Consider the following 22,101-nt stretch of genomic DNA (forward strand, 5'->3'; position numbering starts at 1 on the left):
CCGTGGTTCATAGACACATGTGGGAAATCTATCCTTGACCCCCAGAAACCTAGTCTAAATCCTTATAACTTTTTTTCACTTCCCCCTGATTATAGCCCTTTATCCTTTTTTTCCTACATGGGGCAATGTTCATCCAGAGCCAGTTATTCAAAGAAAAGGAATTACTTTTGTTGACTCTTCTTTTGTTGTTAAATTTTTGGAATCTAATTGCTGCTATGAAGGAGTCATTGGAATGGCTGAATGAAATATCACTGTCTTGTGTGTGCATATTCATGTTTATACACATACACAGCCAGAGCCATGGAAAGAGTGGGAGTTTATAGTCAGCCAGACCAGCTCCCCTAAACATATCAGGCACCATCATTGACCCTTATAAGCTTCAATTACCTGATCTGAAGAAAAGCAATGGAGATACTACAAGCTAGTTCAGTAAGTTGCTACAAGAATTAAATAAGGCCCTTTGCACAGTGTCTGAATCATGTAAGGTCTCAACAAATGCTAACAACATGTTAGGATGGTAATTTTATCAGTATTTTAGTATTAGTATCAGAATTACAACTAGCAGTGGTACAGTACTGCTATTATTTGAAATCAGAAGACCTGGTTTCCAAACTAGCCCTGTGAATAACTTATTTTCCTAGAACAAATCTTTGAATGTTATTTATTCCTCTGCAATAGAGCATGAGGGTTAAGACTGTGGATTCCTATTCTAATTCGTTGTCGTCCTCCTCCATTTATTAGTTTCAGAATTTTGAGCAAGTTACTTAGCTGCTGTGAGACTCAGCTTCTTCATCTATAAAATGTAGGCGATAATAGCACCTACTCCAAAGGGCCATTGTACTTATTAAATGAGTTGATGCATGTAAAATGTTTAAAAGTGCATGGCACATAGTAAATGCTCAAGAACTGTTTTTAAAATCTGTAATAGGATGTACTGACATGCACCATGCATGTTAGGGAGAATATTTGAAATAATGCATGACAAGTGTCCATCCCACCCCAGTATCTGGTGTAAGTGGTTCCTATGCCAGAATTGTCTTGAATTACCTGAGGATATTTTAATGAAACTAATGCTTCCTTCTCATCCCAGGCCAATTACCACAGAATCTCTAGGAATAGAGCCAACGCATTAAAAAAAACTCCTCCATATGATTTTAATGTGTAACCAGGGTGAAAAATTGCTTATAATATACCATTTGTTCATAAGCATTTATTATTTAACATTATCTTCTTCTATAAGACATTATAAAAATTAATGCTTTTAGAAATGAAAATTTAGGTCCACACAAAACCGCACATACATACATATCTATATATCTAAAGATGACCCTCATCTACCAAAAAAAATGCTTAAAGTATTTCATACACTTTAGCTAGAAGGTGTAATAATATATATTCCAGGAAAAACTATTTAATATTTTAGCCTTTTAAGTTATGTGGACATTTTGTTAATGCAATCAACCTCTTTTCCCAATAGCACCCAGGTGAATGAGGCTGATGGCAATGGACTTGACAGGGCAGAAGGTCACCTGCAGCTTTATCCTCCTCCCAGAGGAGGATTTGGGTGTGGGCATACTTGCCCCCTCAGTAATTCCCAGGCAAGTCCTGCCTGCTAGTTCTCTGGCTTCCATTGAGCCAAACTTGAAATTAACTCTCACCTCCCTCATGAGCAGAGATAAATCACAGGAGGCCCTGATTTCTGGTTGGTTCCATTAGGGTTACTGCTGTTTAACTGACCTGCCAGTTCTAATATTATTTTTAAAGTCTCTTAGGATAGCCTATTATGTTACCCATCCAGGAGCCATTTACACCTTCTCCCCCACTTTACACAAGCCCAAATTTTGTTCAGATTTCAAAGTACACAATCTCAAGGGATACCTTGTGTTTGCTTTTATGGCCATCATGGTAATCCATTTTTTTTGTTGTTGTTGTTAGTGAATCGCCTTGTAGGTGGGCAAGATTTCCAGGTCTGGCTAATAAGGGAAAGTCGGCTTGAAGGTATATTGGAAATATTTCTTACTTGGCTTAAAAAAAGATAGGGAATTCAAAGATAGTCCAGCCTCTTCACTCTCTTCCTTGAGTATTATTGTGTGTAGATATTTTGAGACTATGATGGGAAAATATTTTCTATATGCAGAGGTTGGAAGAGCAGAAGAAAGGCAAGAGCCAGGGTCCATGGTGAAATTATCAAGCTTTTGAATCGACTTTGAAATTGCCTACCTTTTGGCATCCTAGTCTACAAAATAATCAAATACTTTGTTACTTAGTTTACCATTACTTAAGAGTCTATTACATATAATCAGAAGGATGTTAACTGGTAAATCTACTAACATAAAGGTCCATAGTTCCGTCTAGGCCAGGGCTTTCTAATAGCATGTCAAAATTAGGTTTGGCTATATATAAGCATAGCTTAAACAAGTAAAAGTGAAGTTCAGAAGTAGGGACTCCAGAACTAAGGATGGGTCCACATTTATTAAGAACTCAGGTTTCTTCTCTCATCCTATACTATCATCCTTAGGCTGCCATCTTCAAGACCTCATAGTCCAAGGTGGCTGAAGCTCCAACTATCACATTCACATTCCAGGAAAAATTAAGGGAAAAGTGTGAAAGAACAAGACAGGAGAGTACCCTAGACCTGAGTCTCCCATAAGGAATATCCTGGAAGTACCATAAAACACTCTATTTATAGGTCATAGACTATGATTAGGTCACATGGTCACATCTTATTGCAAAGAAGGCTGGGAAGTATCTTCTTGCTGAGTACATTGATGTGGGACCCTATTTTTAAGAAAAGAGGTTAAAATGGATAATGCAAAGACAATTTCTGCAGACAGTCTCTGCAACATAGGGGATAAGTCCTCAGTTAATCTCAGTATATTCTTCCATTAACCAAAGGTGACAGAAGTTGCTTTATGCAAAGTCTCTCCAAAGAAGTTGGGCTGGTGGACGCTACATGCATCAGATGTCTCCAGTGTGATAAAATGTTTGTGCCTTTTAAGATGGCACTTTTAAAAGGGATAATGTATTTTAAAATGAAATTGAAATCAAGCTGTTGGGTTACATGGAACTCAGGAAACCAGTGAAAGAAACATCACTAGTGACACCGAGGTTGTACAGAGGATTCTGAAACTGCCCAGGTACAATTTGAGATGGGAAACCATCAGAAGAAAGAAATAGCACTGAGTACCACAGCTCTAATTATCAAAGACTGTTTTACAACTTTAGTTTTTAAAAATTAATTCATGGGAAACAACTAGTATACTGACTGTGTGCCAATCAAGCTTATTCTGAAGGAAAATTTAGGATAAAATATCTTCTGCTAGTTTGGTTTAATTTAAAACTATTCTGGGAATAAATAGCAAGTTACTTAAAATACATTTAACTTTTACTGCCCCTTATCTGTGTAAACCACTATTTTCTCAAATCTGTGGCAGCAAAGGAAAAACATCTGGAACAAATTGGATCCTGTAACTGATAAGACTGTAACATTAAGTTCTAATTTCAAATATTGCATATAATCAGAAGTCCCATTTTTCTCATGGTTAGCTTTATATAAAATAAATGTCAGAGATTTTGACTTACAGTATAAATTCATGTTGATAAAATACTATGTTGTCTATTCAATGTTGTGGAATCTGAAGTCAGATTTAATTTGAAAACAGAATTCTGCTGCCAAAAAATATTTGGAAGCAATTGCAAAATTGTTTGAACACTTCCGTCTTATTCTAAAACTGAAAGTCAGCCCAAATGTGGTTTATACTTCACTTCTGAGTTCCAAACCAAAAGCATAAAAACAAGCATTACAAATCTTACAATTGGATGGGAACCTTACCTGCAGCCATATACTAATTTATGCCTGGATATGACTTTATAGTCTATCTCAAACCGTATGCTTGGACTGTAACATCCTACCCCCACAAATCACCAGCGTGGCATAATTTCAGGCTAAATTGATAACAGGAACTTCCCCTTGAATTCTCCACCCAAACACCCCAAGGAGGCAGATATGTCTCTAAATCCACCAACTCACCATCATCTCTCTGCCAGTTCCATCTACCAGGCTGGCCATGCTCAGCGCAGCATCTTCTCAAGCTCTTTCTCCCAAGCTCTGCAAACACAGGCTCGTAGCCGCCGCTCCCTGATCAGTTTCCATGTTCTCACATCTATTACTCACTATCTCGTTGCTTGGTGACTGCTAAAGGATCTCATGCTGCATGATGCCCAAAATGTGTTATTATCTCACAAGATTTAGAAATCTTGCATGCAAGCAGAAATGGAACCGGAATTCTTCCTGTGGTTTTCAGTGCTGCTGCGTGAAGCTGCCTCAGTGGGTGCGGTGAGCCAGGAGACCCTCTCCTCCCCAAGAGCAGCCCCTCTTGGATTTGTCTTATGTATCAAGTTTTCACATAAAATGTCATTGGAACAAAGGCTGCACATTTATGTACAGAACTTTGGAAACCTGGTTTCCTCAGAAACGGCTTGCAGAAAAGCAAAGCGCTTGCTCTTCCTGATACGTGGAAAGTGCCAGCACTCACACCACACACCCGCTGTGGGAAGCAACACGTCCCTCTTTTTTGTTCTAGAACAAGAGGGGCCACCTGTTTCTTGTCTTCTGAATTTGAAAGCATAAGGTTTTTGTGCATGTTGTCCCTATTATGGACTTAGAATAATATTCCAGTGCAGTCCTTAACCCTTAACTGAAGATTATTTTTAAGAATCAGTCTTCAGGGGAAAACCCCTTGATCGTTCCAGCTGTATCTTTCATAACTGTCTTGGACTCAGCAACAGCTGTTTCAGGGACTGGCATCAGAGCTGCGAAGACCCAGCACACTGTCCCTTCTGGGGCATTTGGTGGCATCCTGGCCCAGCAATACATTGTCCTGTACTATGTCCTACAGGTGACTTTCAGCCTGCCATGCTTTAAAGACTTCCTGTACCTCTTTACTTCTCAGCAGTGCTGCCATATAGCCTAGCAACTGAGTCCATGAACCTTGACTTCAGACTGCCTGAGATTACATCCCCACTTTGCCACTTACCTGCTGTGTGACCTTGAGCAAATTGCTTCACCTTGCTAAACCTCAGCTTTGTCAGCAACAAAATGCAGATTTCAACTATGTGCTACTTCTTCATAGGGTGCTTTGATAAGGTGACATGGGAGCATGGCTCAGCCTGGTTCTGGCAATGCTTGGTCCTCATCAGCTAACATCACAAATAAAACTAGTGTCCATGCCTCCAGTAATACAAAAGCTACGTAGAACCAGGGGCCAGCTGGCTTACAGCCTTCCTGATAATTACATGCTGAACAATGAAGGGACAGATCCATGAAGTCTGAACTCTCTTACAGAGCGTGGACCATGAGAAAGCACATGGGCTTTGCTGCCAGCTGCCTCTGAGTCCACATCCTGGTCTCTCTTTTCCAATCAGTCAACACATGCCTTCTTGACTGCCTGGAATATTAAATGATGAATGTGTCACGTTGCAGGATGACTGAGGATGAAATGGGGTCACTCTGGAATGTCAGAATTTACTTGACTGGGGTCTCCTCCTCCTCAGGGAAGGTCACCTGGAGCACAGGGAGTTGGGTGCAGCCCCTTTTGGGGTCCAGTGAATAGAGGCTGTTTTGGAAAGGAAATAGATGTATTCTTAGCATAACACAATCGGGGGTAACAGTTCTTAGGAAATAGTGTTGAAACTATGTGAATAGGGGGTCTGTGAAGAGGAGTTGTCTTTGAGCTGTGAGGTTTGCTGCAGTTTAAACATTTTAGCCAAGAACAAGCTGCAGCCAGTGTGGAAGTTTGCTTTTTGACCCTCCCTGTACCCCAGGTGATCAACACTCACCCTCTCTCCCAGCCCCCAAGTTGGGAGACCCTGAAACAGTGCTTTGCTGTCCACACTGAATGGCAGCAGAAACCACAGAGGAGCAATGCCTCAGGTAAGTGGACAGCCAAAGCAGGGAAACATGTCAGATACAAGAGAGAATGTGAAACCTCATGGTTTCCAAGGGAGGATAGATGGTCCCAGAAGTCTGGGGAGGGGACTCTGGGGAGGAAAAGGAAGATTAAATAGAGAGGAACTTGGGGATGGGGCTGCAACAGCTATGGAGGTGCCACTAAGAGCAAGAATTTCTGTCCAGCTACAAGAACAGCAGTTAGCTGATGGCCTCTAGCTGTTACTGCCTTCAGAATTTGTCTTGGCTATTTTGCTGAAACCACACCCTTCCTGGGCATCCACCAGCCGGTGACAGCAAGACAATCTGACCATTTCCACCCAAAGCAGAACCTCTCTAATGGGCATCTTTGTTCCAAAGCTCTCTGCTGCATTGGCTGAGGTTGGTTAGACCTGCATCACAGCCTGAGGACTCCCCACACCACCTTGCTCTTCTTTCTCTTTTCATCTTTCACAGACATTACCTCTCCCCTCTTCCCTACTCCCCTTCCCTAAATATCTTGTGCTCCTAACTCAGTCTCAGTATCTGCTTTTTGGAGGATCCAACTGACTTGAGAAGAAGTATCATTAGAGAAGGACAGAGGATGTTCCTGGAAGGCCCTTGAAAAGCCTAAGGAGTATCTACCCTGGACATCCTTACACAGTTAAATCCTGCTTCGTTGTTCTGGGCAAGGTGGTTTGGTGGCCAAATTTGAGGATTAGGGCCCAATAGCCAACTGTAAATACCCCTCCCTCCCCAACCATGGTTTGTTTTGAGCATATTGTCTCAACCTTGATTAGAGAAACACTGAAATCTTCTGGCATTTTCATGTTGGCATTAGGGCACAGCACAGGAACAGCCATCTACCACAAAGTCATTGGCAGGCATAGAAACAGCATGACTGAGAACTCTGGGTTGTGAGGAGATCTCCTTCTAGAAAGACTGTATAATGCCAGTTTTATCAGCCCTGGCCATTCTCCCCTCAGCAATAGCTGGAGACATAATGGAAAGAAAAGGGAAGGAGTTACTTCAGAATGTCCAGGATGTAAAACATAGCTCAGTACCCTGAAAACAGTTTATGCTCAAAAATTTGTACTATCTTTTATCCATAAATTGATTTAACTCTACTTTTCCAAGCTAATCTCCTATGTCTGAGTTAGGTTCTCCTGCATGTAACAGGGCTCTCATTGAGAGTGACTTAATATAAAAGTTTATTTTCTCACTTTCATGAAAGACATCGAGAATTGAATGGTAGCTCTGTGGTCAGCAGGGACTGAGGCACTGTGTTCCTTTTTGCTCTGTAATCCTTATCTTTAGTTTCCAGTTTCAAGATATGATCTCATTATCATGAATATGATTATCTCTCAAATCAACAGCACAGTGTTAGGCACTATTTTAATTACTGAATGAACCATGTGCTAAATTAATTATACATTTTTCTAACTCATTTATTCTCTAAATAAAGTTCAGACTATTCCTCCTTACACTGCACTCAAATGACATTTTCTTTATCTTCACAGAGTTGCATAAAGTCTTCCCATTGCTTATTCCCACTCATTTGGCATTTCATCTCACCAAGGGACTTTGTGTAAAAAGTAGCCTGGAACATACACTGTGTATATGCCCTCTATCCAATTAGATGCCCTACTCAAGCATAGATGTCTAACCTACCTTCAGACAGGAGACAGGGAGGGTGTCATCTTATGTCAAACACTGCTAACTGCCTGCGACATATCTCTTCCTTTCCCCACTAGCAGAACTCTGATTTGACGTAGAGGCATATGATAGAAGGCAGTGATGTTCCCAGCTTAAAAAAAAAAAAAACTATCTTCCCATCCCACACAGCCCTAGCCAATGAGGTGGATAGAGGGCCATGTGACACAGCCCTAACCAATGAGATGCAAATAGGAATTATTCAATGATGCCTTGGAGAAAGCGCTTTTGACTTATCTGGCATTCACATTTTTGCCTTTCATCCTTCCTCTCTTGCCCAGCTGTAACACAGACAAATGTAAGTGGTGGAATAACCATCTTGGAAACCATGAAATATGCATGAAGATGAAAAACGCATGGTAAGAATGGCTGAAGAGAAAAATAAGTAACTGGTCCTGCTGGCACAGTGGAGCTGAAGCTCTGGACTTAACTATGTGATAGAATGTTAAGTAACTCTTGCTCAGGTCTCTGTAATCCTCAGCAGAAAGCAATTCTAACCAGTACTCACAGGGGGCGGGGATGTCCAAGCAGCTAAATGGTCTACCTAAGTAGAAGTTGCTTTTGGATTGGGTGCTCTCATAGCACAGTATTTTATATGCAGACTTCCCAGAGCTGTGCTCTAATTGGAATCTGTGGTGCTGTTGGGCAGTGTGCTGTTGCTGCCAGACCTTCCAGAGACACTGTAATTCCTGTTCCCTTCAATTTGGCATAATGGACAATAAGTTTTCATCATTAGTGGTGCCCCAAATGTCAACAAATTATGCATTTTCATAAAGTCATCAAACAAATGAAGGGAGAACAGTAAGCCATGCATCATTCAGAATGCAACAGAGGGAAAGCTGCTGAAAATGACATGCCATCCCAATTATTTCCTATTTATCAAGATTCACATTTGTAACCTGGTATGGCATAGTTTTGAAAACAGCTCTATTTTATCACATGATGTTTAATCTAATTCTAGTGTGTTTCAGGAGACAGCATAAATCTTTTGGCCTCACTAAATTCTAAGAAATATTTTTTTCTTAATCATTGTAAGTAGGTGTTAAGAAGACACAGTTGGCCCTTCAACTCTCCCTTAAAACAGCTTCCTGACCATACCTGACGGGGTGACCAATCAGTGGTCTCCATTTGCCTGAGACTCAGGGGTTGTCAGGATGCAGAAATTTACCATTACAACCGGGTAAGTACCAGAGATGGGTTAGTCACCCTGCCATCCCAAGCCTCTCAACAAAAACCAGAAAGCGGTGAAAGGGTTCAGTGCTTCTCTTAAGTACAACTCACCCCTCAGGCCCTTTTCTCAATGTCTGTGGTAAGTCATTTAATGGGCATTTTTAACAAGTCTAGGTGCCTGTTTTATCACTCATGTTCCAGGCACCGGTCTAGGCCTCGGGGCATGCAATCATGAATAAGAGAGATGAGATCCTTCCTGCGACACCATTTTAGTAGGGAAGATTGCTAATAAATAAGTAAAAAATAAACAAGATAACTTCAGAGTAGGAAGAGTGACAAAGAAACACCAGAACGGAGAGGCATCGCTGGAGAGGACCAAGGAGAGTGAAGGCACCACTGCCCTTGGCCTTGTTGTGACCCCCTCAAAGCTCGGGACCTCCCGGAGGCTGGTGGGGGGAGGGAGGACTAGCGAAGCCTGTGGGTCATGAGGACACCCCCACTACTGCACCTGCGCCCCTCCTTCGAGATGGCATGCCAGGAACCTGGGGCCCCACTGCCCCACCCCAGTGACCCAAACCCCTTTGCCCTCTGACTGCTGGTGGGCTCAGCAGATCAAAGGGCAGGATGAGAATGAGCTGGATGTTTATCCCCCTGACTCCCTTCCTAACTCACTCTCGCAGGTTGGCTGAAAGGAACAGCTCTCGTCAGGCGGCCCTTTCCTGCAGCCATGCAATCTGGGTTCTGGAAACTGCTCCCTCTCTCATCCCTTCAGACTTGCAGGTACCTTTATAAGGATTCTCCTTATTTGATTCTCCTCAATTTCCCCATTTGAGTGTGACATTTGTTTCCCACTGAGTATGAACTCCACACAGTCTAAAAACATAGAGTATTTGCTGGAAAAAGATAGTGTATATCCTACATACCCCTCCTAAGGCAGGGAAGTTTCTAATGTATCGTCAGAGCACTTCCACCTAAGATGCAAGTGCTGCATTTGAAGGGGCAAGATTCAGTTGTCTGGAATATTTGCTTATATGCAACATTTTTTTTCTGAGACAGGGCTGAATAAATAAGTATTTTATACACTTTACAGGTCTCTTAATATTTCTCTCGAGTAGTACTTTTCACAATTGAAATTAATTATTTGTATTTTTTCTGCCCATCTCCTTATTAAACTCTAAGCTCCGTAGAGACAGTCCATGGAAATGGTCCATGAAGAGATCTGTCTCACTGCCTGCTGTATTACTAAGATCCAGAACAATACCTGAAATAGCATTTAATAAATAAATATTGTTAGCAGATGGAACTGAAGGAAGGAGGACAAGGGGACAGAAGAAAGAGGAAAGAACATGGGATTTAGAATTGGAAGATGAGACTGTGGATCCCAGTTCCCCAGTTACCTACCATTAGCTCTGTGTTCATACAAATTTCACTTCTCAGGGCTTCTACTTCCAGACCTATAGTATATATATGTATATACAATTAAGATAAGAACACCTTCCTATGTAATATTCATGAAGATCAAATGAGGTAATACTTATTAAAGTAAATGAAGCAGTAAATGAAGAGGCTGTCAAATAGGAGATGTTATTATTACAATAAAACATCAGTCAGGTGGGGCTGGATCTGGTTCTTCTGCAGCACACATCAGCTTTTGCATGGAAAGATATTGCATTTTTTTACAGTTTGCATTGCAGAATAACTCGGATCAAGTGGCTGCAAACCTTGGAATCCGGTAATGTGCATCTAGGTGTTCAGGAATTCAGACAGCTTTGTATAAAACATGACAAGATAATATGTGCCTTATTCTTCCTAGCTCCTGAAACAGTAAAGCAAAATGAGATGCCAATAGACATAATCACTTCAAGCAGCTTCAGGTGCATGGTACAAGGGGTGCCCTAACTCCATCACATCCAGAACACTGCTGCCAGAGGGCCGTGTAGGAAGGGGTGGGACTGAAAATCCTAAGAAGCAGGGAGTTAACAAAAACAGACGACCCCCCTCCACTATAGTGGAGTTAAATCTCTTTTGAAAGATCCTGAAACTAATAGCACATATTGATATTGTGTATGGCCATAATTCATATCTAAATCGTAGGGCCAAGTCACCATTCAAGCTCTGTGGGCATGTCCCATGTCACTGCACCTTTTCTAATAGTTTATCTCTTTCTGGGTGTTCTTTCTTCTTCCACTTTTCAAAGTTCTGTTTATTCTTCAAGGTACTCACTGAAGTTTCCCTAATATTGCATTGATTTCCCCCATTCCTTTTCCCTAATCAGAGTTAATTACTAACACCTTTGGACTCCTAGACACTGTTCATAATCCCCTGTTCAGAGGTCTAAACATGGTCTGACCTACTTTATAGCTTGCTGTGCTAACAAAATCGTAAGTTCTTTGAGAACAAAAACTAGGATTTATTGCCTTTTTTTCATTCCCAGTAGATACCAGTGTCTAGTATAGAATAGGTCCATTATTTACTACTTATTTTGTGCATTTATTTGTCATATAATAGGTACACTTATTTGGTATATAATAGGTGCATTTATTTAGCACCCAAGTGGAGCTAGACACTAAACCAATTATATATGCAGTACTTCTAATACATAGAAAGCCTGAGAGTTAAATATTATTTGTATTCTGCAGATGAAGAAACTGAGGCTCAAAGAGGTTAACTAATTTGCCTAAGACCATATAAAAGCCTAAATTTCAGCCCAAATCTGACTCCACCACAAGATTCAAGCAATCAGATATCTTACTCATGCAACTCCAAAACAAAGGACAGTACACTTACAAGAGGAAGGGCAGTTGCTATTATGACTTTACTGTACAATCTTGAGAAATGAAAATAATCATTGTCTCTCCCTTGCCAAAACAAGCACCAACACAGGGACACAATTTTGCTTTACAATTTTTACTGAAAGCAGAAAGATTTAATTTTCTCATTTGTATTATTGAAATGGAAATTTTTTATGGATTAATGAAGTTAAGGAATTTGTAGCTACTAAATCTAGCCACAAAAGGAGACATTCTGGATCATAAAGCATATTTTATTCATCTTGACAGTTTTAGTTTAATTTTAAGTATTTATGGTATTACTTTATAACAAATATGTCTAATTCATGGAAGCTAGGTAATAGGAGACCCAACTTTGGAAATGTGCTCAACTTTTTGCCATTAAAGCTATGTGTAAATGGATTTAGGACTAAGAATTATGGGTTTTATGTAGTAATGACATGAAAATTATCCATATTCCACTCGACTGTAAAAACACTACTGCCATGGCTACTACTGTTACTATTACCAAGACAACACTTGATTTTGTGGAGATAAATCAACTAACATATTCTCTATTGTATATCATTTGAACCGAATATGAAAATTGCCACAATGGGGAGTCATTATTATACTTTAAAAACTTTCACCATTTGAGCTTACTTTAAAAAATAAAATCATCATGCAGTATAGATTTTGTAAGAATTGCACATTCTTATGTCAACAATGTTTTTACTTTTAAAAGAAACAGGTGAGTCTCACAGAAAATCATTTTTTGATATTGTACATCTTCTTTACATTTGGGGCTAGGGAAAGAGCAATGGGATTTTAAGTGATTTAAATCTTCAAAAAAACCACAGCTATGACTCCACCCCCAGCTGCGTGAGGTCCGGGGTTCAATGGTCTGTGACATATTTGTAAAAGAAAACAGAGAACATAACCTGTGGCTTCCCTGAAGATCCTTGCATGAAAGATTTGGCTGTGATTTTGGGAATCACAGCAAGGAAGCGTCACGGGGGTTTCTGACCCTGCTCATGCTTATGACCAGTTGTTAGTCATAAAAACCCATTGAGACCCTCTCTGTTACCCATAATTCATATCTTGGATACCAAAGAGGAGAGTCCCAGAGCATGGAAGAACTCTATTTTGAAAACACAGCAAAAATTAAAATAAGAGAAGACTTGAGATCCAGTTTCTACCCTGCTAAGGAGTGGAACACAAGAGGAATGTCGGTAAGGCTGCTCCCATCATTGCACCGGCGAGCTCTTCTGCTCCAGAACGCTTTGGAGCTTCCAGAGTCTCTCCATCAATACTGTAGATAAGTGCCAAGAAGCTTTCCTAGTATTTCATCATTAATTTGCGATACAGGCAAATTGCACACCTGAGCTGCAGGGACAGGGGCAGTGAAGAGCTTTTGCAGCCATGGGAAGGCCCTGGTGGCTGTTGGACACTGTAGATTCTCTGCTCCCTTGTAGAAGCTAAATATGATAGCACACAGAGGGAATGAGCAGAGGGTAAGAATGCACAAGAACAGAGGCGTCCCCCGCAAACCACAAGGCAGACCATAACATTTTCAGCTGATACTGTCTCAATTTTAAAAAAAGGAAATCCACTCTACCATGTAGCCAGAACCATTTGGGCCAGGCCTCCCATTCTCAAGGTGTTTTCAGATTTAGACTTTAGAAGCCATCTTTGAAAGAGGCTTTCATATAGTTACTTACAGAGATACATGGACAAATGGGAAAGTGGAGGTGAGCATCATATATTTTTAATTTACTGCCCACTGGCTAGATTCCACCAACCAACTTCAGTGAGCAATGAATAGATACATGGAATAAATCACACGATTATCTTTTGTGTGTATATATATATATTTTATTTAAAAATTAAAAAATGTAATACTTTAAAAATCTTAATTTTTTAGCATACTAGAAACTTCCAAATGTGACACTCAAGAGAGCAACACCAAAAGTGAGAGAGAAAGGGTAAAAAAGGGAGCCCCCTGCATGTCTGCTCAGATCCTTTCCATAGAATGTCCTTTCTGGTCTCAGTGCTACAAACCCTACTTAACTTTCACATAGTCCTATCTGTTTCTGAGACACACTGACCTCTCCCTCCTCAGAATTCCCACAGCACTTCAGCACCTGTCATTCTGGTACTTTGCTATTTTGATCTTTCAATCTGATCAAAGAAACTTTGACTTCCACGTTCATTTCCTTCTTTCCTGGCAAAATTCTACTCAAGCTTTAAGCTCAGGCATCTCCTCCTGCAAGAACTCTTCCAAGGCCCACCTCATTTGGGCCCCCAGCCCATTCATCATCCCCTATGTGCTCCTTTAGGGTACTTGGCACCCCTCTATCTTGGCCCCTGCCGCAGCAGAGAGATGGTGTTTAGGTGTTGGGCTCACTAGGCTGGGATCTGTTCTGAGTCAGGGATTCTGTCTTAAGGAACCTTCTCTCCCTGGCAGCCAGTACAATGCATGGTGCAGAGCTGGAACACAATAAATGATTGTTGAACTTCATGAACTACTTTGATTTAGTTATTCCAACTTAAGCCTTATCTCCCTTGTCAGTCTCTCTCTACTCTACCAGATGGGTAAGATGTGTATCTGATCATACAAACATCTCCCAACACTTGGTGCATAACAGGACTTAATATTTGTTGAATGAGTGAATAAATGTGTCCTGACCTTAGCCTCTTACTATAATTTCAGTGTGTCTCAGAAAAGAGAACACAAAAATTTCATCTGTGAAAGTATTTTTCTTTTTTACAACTGATTTATATTTCTAAATTTGCTGGCAAGAGGATATCATAGATTTACTTTCTTTGGCTTTTGCCAGAACAGAACATCTGCTAGGGCCTAGAAGGAAGATAATACCTGTGGTTAAGGGTGAGGCAGGAACTCGAGAATTTTCTAGATGTTTTCAACAAATCTCTGATGCTTAAGTGTCTAGGGAAAGTCATCAATGAGGTCTAGCTCAGGTAAAATAAAAACCATTGCCAGCATTCACTCAGTCATTCACATAATTTGTCAACAAACATTTATTGAGCATCTCTAGGCTAGGTGAGGCTATGTGCTAGCTGTCAGGGAAACAGCGATGGGTAACAGACAAACTCTTGTCCTCCAAGACTTCAGAGACTAGCAGGAAATTAGCAACAATCAAACTAGCAACTCCAATTCTGTGTGGTAATTTCTGTGTCAGCAATAAATGTTGGGAATGGGTGAAGCAAAGACTAGTTATTCATTCTGTACACTTGCCTTTACTTCCTGAATGGGCAGGATCCATGTGTGAGAGCAGGACGCCAATGGCTGTGTAAGGCTGGTGGTTACCCTGACTAAGAACCTGATGGCAGGGCAGCCTTGGGACAGGTGTGAGGGGGGACAGAGTGTTGTCTACATCAGGACCCTTCTTCTCCAGGTGCTGGGTTTGCACCACGTCCTCCTAAGCTTTCTCATGCATTTGAACCATCTGGGAAGTCTGCTAAAAATGCAGATTCTCATTTGGTAGGATCAAGAAAAAGCCTAAGATTCTTCATTTCCAACAAGCTCTAAGGTGATGATGCTGATGTCCTGGGGACCACACTTGTAGGAGCAAGAAGACAGAAGAAAGGGTGCTGGCTTTCAAAGGCCAACAGACCTGGACGCCACATCCTAGCTCTAACATCTACTATCTTCATGGCTCTTGCTGAATTGCTTTTGCTTCCTGATTCTCAGTTTACAGCATTTGTATAAGAGGATAATCAAGTCCACATCATAAGGTTGTCATGAGGATTAAATGAGAGCCTTTGGAATAGGTGCTCAATAATTACTAGCTATTACCTGGAGGATTTCCATTTGTTCCTCAAAAGTCTTTGGAGATTATCAGAAAAAGCTCTGAATCTTCCATAGCCAAATAGAATCTTCCTTACTTTTGGTCTGTATTCTTGTTTTTCCTTCACATGGGCCCACTGTCTGTTTGGGATTTCTTTTCTATTCCAAACACCTCTCAGTTTCATATCGGATGCTATTCATGAACTAGATGGCTTGTTTATCTGGGTTATTAATGAAGTTGTTAAGTGAGGCTGGAGGGGGAAGCCAGAAGAATCCTGCTCTCTGCCTCCCCATAAATCACCACCCTGAGCTGAGCCAGCTTCTGCCCCTTGTCAGTTCCTATCATCCCACTCATCTCAGTGAATTTGAATGAATTCCATGATTAAAGTTTCACTAGATGCCACACCAAACACTCTCTAAACTTCAAGGTCAAACACTTCAACAGCACTTGCTTTTGTCTTCTCAGCCTCCAGCTTTATCACACAAAAAAAGCATGCAGGTGCATTTTATAGGATAGGAGTTTTCCTTTAAACATCCCCACTGCTGATTCCCCATAAAGCTGTTATCTCCTCGGTGTTGAGCAGCTTGCTTTCAGCCTTACCTCTCCACCTGACAGGTAACCAACTGGCTCTGCATATAATATATGCTTTTTACTTCAGTAATAAATCTTATAGCTATACAAACGACAGCCTGTCCATGGCTCCAGACCCCCACACATTCATGCTGCTGGACCCAGGCTGACATTTTCCTTCCTTCTCTCACATACACAGAACCTCCTCCACATACAATCATGTGCTCCCAGACCCATGAGAACAACTTTGCTGTGATTCTGACCGGCTTGGGTTCACATGCTACACAACAGAGGAATAAGCCTATTTTCTTTTGCAAATGGAAATAAAGTATTCCCCAGCTGGAATCTGCAAGGCTTTCCACTATTCAAATACCTACATGTTAACATCATCAAATGAGTCTTCCTTGGGCCTCTCTGAACAATTCAGGATCAAGTGAGTTGATAGCCACGACTCCAAATTCTTGAAACACTAATGGGACCCTACAGAAAAGATCAAAGAAACCTCGATTCCCATTGCCAGGAGAAGGATATGAGGGGACCTCAATGTGGTAATGACGATGAAAGTAACCAATGTTGATTGAGCTCCACAATGCACCTGGCTTTGCACAAAATGCTTAACTCTTGTTCCATACTCATCACAAGCCTATGAGGGAGGACCAGTTATACAGCCTTTACGCAGGCAAGGAAACCAAAACTTGGTGTGGCCAAGTCAAGACCCAAAGGCAAAGATGTATGCACGGCCAAGCTGGCTTGCAGTGCAGGCAGCTGACTCTGGAGTTTAGCTCTTGGCCAATGTGCACTTGGTATCACAGGTCTCTTAAAACCACAAGACTCCACTCAGCTTCGATCTTTGCCAGGAGACCAATGATTTCTTCCCCGATGGCTGGATGCATGTGAAGATTCCTAACTGTCCGTGAACCACAATTATGCTCTTTTAATTTTTAAAATAAAAAGTAATATCTTTAAATCCTTTGCAGACAATGAGATAGAATATGGTTTTCTGGATTTCCATTTTTATTGTAAAAGTGATAATGTTATAAAAATTTAAACATTATGAAACTGCAATAAGTTAAAATCTTCTATTTATTTCTTGACTTGGCCATACTAAGCTTTTGTTTCCTTATTGGCATAAAGGCAATAATGATTTGTCCTCCCTCATAGGCTTGTGAGGAGTATGAAGTAAGAGTTAAGCATTTTGCACAATGCCAGGTGCATTGTGAGGCTCTGTCAGCATTGATTCCCTTGGTCATCACTGCCACATTGAGCTCCCATTGCCCCCATCTCCTGGCATTTGGAACCAAGGTTGCAAGTTGACCAAGTGATCTGAAGCAGTCAAGAGACCAGAACAACTAACCTAGAATGCTCAATAGGGGGTGTGAGTATGAATGACAGACTATGGCCAAGTAACTACCAATAACAAACATAAGAGGCCCAATATATGAACACTCCCTGAAGTGCTACATGCATTTCAGCCCCATAAATCCAACCAGTGTTCATCAGCTCGCAGAATAAGGGGACAGTTCTGTTCAGAAATGTGGTCTCTACCATCGCTCTCCTGAAATCTCTCGTAACCTTTCCCATTTCCAAAGCTCCTACTCTTGGTTCATAGATTCTACCTTTTAGTCATGAGGAAGTGCTCAATACAAAGCTCAATGCAAAATACCAGAAACTTTTTTTAAGGACAAAGGCCCAGAAAGTGCATGTTCTAGACTTAATTGCCAAATGATTAAATGGTATAGTTTTGAGAAAAAATGTGTCAACAAACTATACAGTCTGCCCCAATGTCTATCCTGCTCCATCTGCTTGTATGTGGGGATACATGCACATTTACACAGACACACAAACACACACACACACACACACATAAACAGTCTGTGTCCCATGTTTTTAAAGAATATTTTGAAATACAAGGCACAGCCAGCTTAATAAAACATACTTGAGGCTGTGTTCTGTTTGTTCATTAAACTGTGAAGCATTTAAAATTACAATTAATTCTAGGTAAATTAAAGACATGACACAGTCATGGTACCACTAGAAGAGCATTTTGTGCTAATATCTTATGTTTTACACTGAATCATCCTGCTGAAAGATTTAACAGCCCTTCATATTTATAACTGCTTTCTAGATTTTTTTTTTTTTTTGCCTGCCTCAGTTGTCAAAGCATTAATGAAGCTGGCTTTTGGGAAGAATTCCAATTCAGAGTTATTTTTCCATGAGGTACTTAAGACTCCACACAGCAGTTCGTGATTATGTTGGCAGTGGCTTTGCATAACTGTTGGTTTCCTGTAGCATAAATAAGTGAACAGCTAAGAATGCTAATGTTTTGCTTTGACCAAGAAAAAGCTCTCAATAAATGACAAGGAATTACCCTCATTGGACTACTTAAGTTTTTTTTGTTGTGGTGATGGTTCTTTAAAGGGGTACAATAAACCAAACCAATGGAGATAAGTGATTATATAATACATGCTACTGCCTTGAGATCATCCTTCAAATTAAAAAAAAATTCATTCATTCAAATTATCTGATTCCCTAAGTCCTTTCTAGTTGACAAACTCAACTGGAAAAAGGCCATGAGGGTCTTCAGTGAACACTGATGCAGGCAATGTCCAGTTGTGGCAAAACACAGTAGTACAAAGAAAGCCCAAGCCTTTGTCCTGTTGAGACTTAGACCAAAAAGGAAGAAAAAGGAGCCTGGGCGAGAAGAGAGAACAGACCAGGAGGTTAGGAGGGAGAGACTGAAGAGGAGAAAGCTTGGCAAGAAGGGAACGTGCAGATGGAATTCTGAGGAGCAGCTCCGAGGCTTAGCTTCATGTCAGTTGTCATGGTCAAGAGCCATACAAGAACTCAGGGATGAAATAAATGTTAAGGACTTTGCAAAGAGCAGCACACCTTTTGCTTCATCTACATCCTCCAAAATGCTTAGCACTAACTGTTCCCCAGCCAGTCTCATTTCTCTTCACTCTGCCCTCTCACACAACAGCCCAGCTACATTGAGCAAAAGCCAGGTAAATGTCCTCCCAGAGTGCCCTGCTGTTGTCACTTGCCTCCCACCTTCCCTTCTCCTCCTCTGTCCTGTGAGCTTCCTAAGGCTCATCTTCCAGACAGGGAATCCCTTCTGTGCAGGACGGGTCCACAGCACATCTTTGGTGCTGTGAGTCATATCTTACGTGACTGCTATTTGCGGGTTCTTACTTGTCTGTCTGCCCCACTAGAAAATGAGTTTCCCAGGGTAGGACCATGATTTAGATGATCTTTATCTTTAGAGTCTAGTTTAGTGCTGGCGTACAGTGGGCTCTTTGGAAATGTTTTTTGAAAGAAAGAACAAATTCATTAATGAGATGTATGTGTCCATAGCTGTCACTGCCCTCATTTATGTGTTACCTGGTGATAAAATACTAACAAGTACTACCTTAAGTAAATCATTTAAATTGATTATTTAAGCACTTTTAAATCGTTTTGAAATACCTTTAAAAAGTATTTTAAAAATTAAATACTTTTAATAACCTAGTGATTAACTAGAAAACATATATATCTGTATCAACCTAATGTTAATAAAAAACATTACATTATATATCAAACAGTATTTATTTATATAGTATAGGTTCACACCGATAAGTTTTACAATGAATCATTTATAGGCATATGTTACCTTCTCTATCTGCCATTAAAAGAACTAGTTGAACAACCATTTTTTTGCCAAGAAAGAATTTTTTTATAATAGGCATGTCAGTCATACACAGAATGAGGGAGAATGGTATAATGAACCACATGAACTCACACCCAACAATTTTCAGCTCACAACTAGTGTTGTTTCGTCTATACCCTCACCTAACTCTGCTCTGTATTATTTTAAAGCAAATCCCACACATCCCTCACTTCATCTATATTTCAGTAGATATCTCTTAGAGGACTCCTTTTGAAATATAACATCAAGATTTCACCAACAAAATTAACAATAATTCCTTAACATCTAATACATAGTCAGTATTCCAATTTCTAACTGAAACCTAAATGTTAATAATTTACTATAGTTTATGGAATCAGGATGCAAGTAAGATGCATATATTATGACTTTGGTAAATTCCTTAACTTTCTTTCAACCCATACATTCCCCACCTCATCTTCTTCTTTCTTACAATTCAGTTGTTGAAGAAATAAGGTCTTTCATCTGATCAGATTCAAGTTTTATCCATTGGCATGACTACTTCAAAGAGAATGGTGTGTTCTTTGGTCAGCTGGCACATAAAATGAGGTCGTCCCTCTTTTTTTTCTTATTTTGGTATCATTAATCTACAATTACATGAAGAACATTATGATTACTAGGCTCCCCCCTTCACCAAGTCCCCCCACACAAACCCCATTACAGTCACTGTCCATCTGCATAGTAAGATGCTGTAGACTCACTACTTGTCTTCTCTGTGTTGCACAGCCCTCCCTGTGCCTCCCTACACTATACATGCTAATCGTAATGCCCCCTTTCTTTTTCCCCACCCTTGTCCCTCCCTTCCCACCCATCCTCCCCAGTCCCTTTCCCTTTGGTAACTGTTAGTCCATTCTTGGGTTCTGTGATTCTGCTGCTGTTTTGTTCCTTCAGTTTTCCTTTGTTCTTATACTCCACATATGAGTGCGGATGTACATAAAAAACCCTAAAGACTCCATTCCAAAACTACTAGAACTAATATCGGAGGTCGTCCCTCTTTTTGTGATGCAGCAGTCACTCATGCTCAGTGCCAAGATCCACCCATTCATCAGCGGTGCCATCATGGTGATATTCCAGTGTTATCACCTCTTCTCTTGTTAGCTAGACACTTCTACAAATACAAATTTATCATTATCTACTATTTAGTTACTACAGTGGTACAGTTTGTATAGAAAAGACAAAATAAATATTAGGCATTTTTCCTTTAGTGTTCATCATAATGATTTGGTCCCCCAGCATCCTTCCCTGGTGAGCAATAGGTTCTTCATCCAACATCATTTGAACTCGTGGATTAAATTATGGTTGATGAATATCACTCCACTGCAATTAGTTTCCTTGTTTGATCCTCAAATTGTTCCATCTTTGACCAGTGGAGTCTGCTTTAAGTTGGCTCTTGATTCTTTTTGATATTAACCTAGTAGTCCATGACAATCATTTTTAAGACAAATTAAAACATCCACAGAATAAAGAAAATTTTCATGCAGATAAACACCTCTCTTCTCTCCCAGTTGGCAGCATGTCTAACAAAAAAGCCTTGCTACCCACTGAAGTGCACTTGATTCAGAGACACCCTGAGGAATGTTCCAGGAAAAAGACTGGAACCCAGGGGCTAGAGGAATGTACTGTTACCCTGCAATTTATTCTCCAAGAACTCAGGAAATACTACTGTTTTTTGTTAACTCTTAGGAGGCTTACATTGTTGCTTTCTTGAGACCACAAAACTCCATTTGAGTTGATGATTACTTTGTAAGAGTATATAATTGCAGCAGTTGATTTCATAACAATTCCTTTCACAAGTAAAAATTAAATATAATGTAGGGGACACCCAAGGTCCAAATGGCAAATGGGATTAGTCAAGTTGATCCCATGGGGCTTGACTTCTCTTTGACTACTTCCATCTAGTGGTGGGCAGTCTTCCCATCTCAGGACATGGCCCAGATGTCAAAGGCTCAGCAATAGGACAGCTGCAAAGGGACCAAAAAGGCACCAGCTGCCACTGATAAGTGTGCAATATCCATTACTGAAAGTGCTTACAAACAATGGGAAAAAGTGTTTGCCTTGGACAATTTAGGGTGGGTTATAATTTAATGTAAGAGAGTGGGTAAATCAATTTGGATGTTCCTTCCAACTCACGTGAGACTAATGCTGTCTGACCAATTAAACAGAAAATGTAAATACATACATGATCATTCTTTTTCCTATCAGCCATTAAGCATTTTTACTGTCTCATTCTCACCCCTTCAACACCATTTTTCTCATTCCTTCATTCATTCATTTAATCATTTGTGCTATAACTAGGATTGAACAACTTCTATATGCCAGGAGCTAGGGATACACCATGGTGAACAGAATAGGCAAGATCTCGGCTTTTAAGGAGCTTTCTCCCTGGCTGGAGGACATAATCAAAATAAAAGTAAACAACTCTACAAGACAGTTTAGACA

General features: G+C 40.5%; 1 protein-coding gene across 2 annotated transcripts in view; it reads right to left on the reverse strand.

Annotated features, from left to right (window-relative positions):
* The window catches only part of NCKAP5 (NCK associated protein 5), a 942,960-nt gene extending 938,628 nt beyond the window's left edge, over positions 1-4,332 (reverse strand). For both annotated transcript variants that reach the window (XM_073241351.1, XM_073241347.1), the window contains exon 1: positions 4,031-4,332. The gene's annotated coding sequence lies outside the window, so the exon portion shown is untranslated. The remainder of the gene's footprint in view (positions 1-4,030) is intronic.
* Positions 4,333-22,101: the final 17,769 nt, after the last annotated feature.

This window comes from Manis javanica, chromosome 7, assembly GCF_040802235.1.
Source record: "Manis javanica isolate MJ-LG chromosome 7, MJ_LKY, whole genome shotgun sequence".
Taxonomy (NCBI): Eukaryota; Metazoa; Chordata; class Mammalia; order Pholidota; family Manidae; genus Manis; species Manis javanica.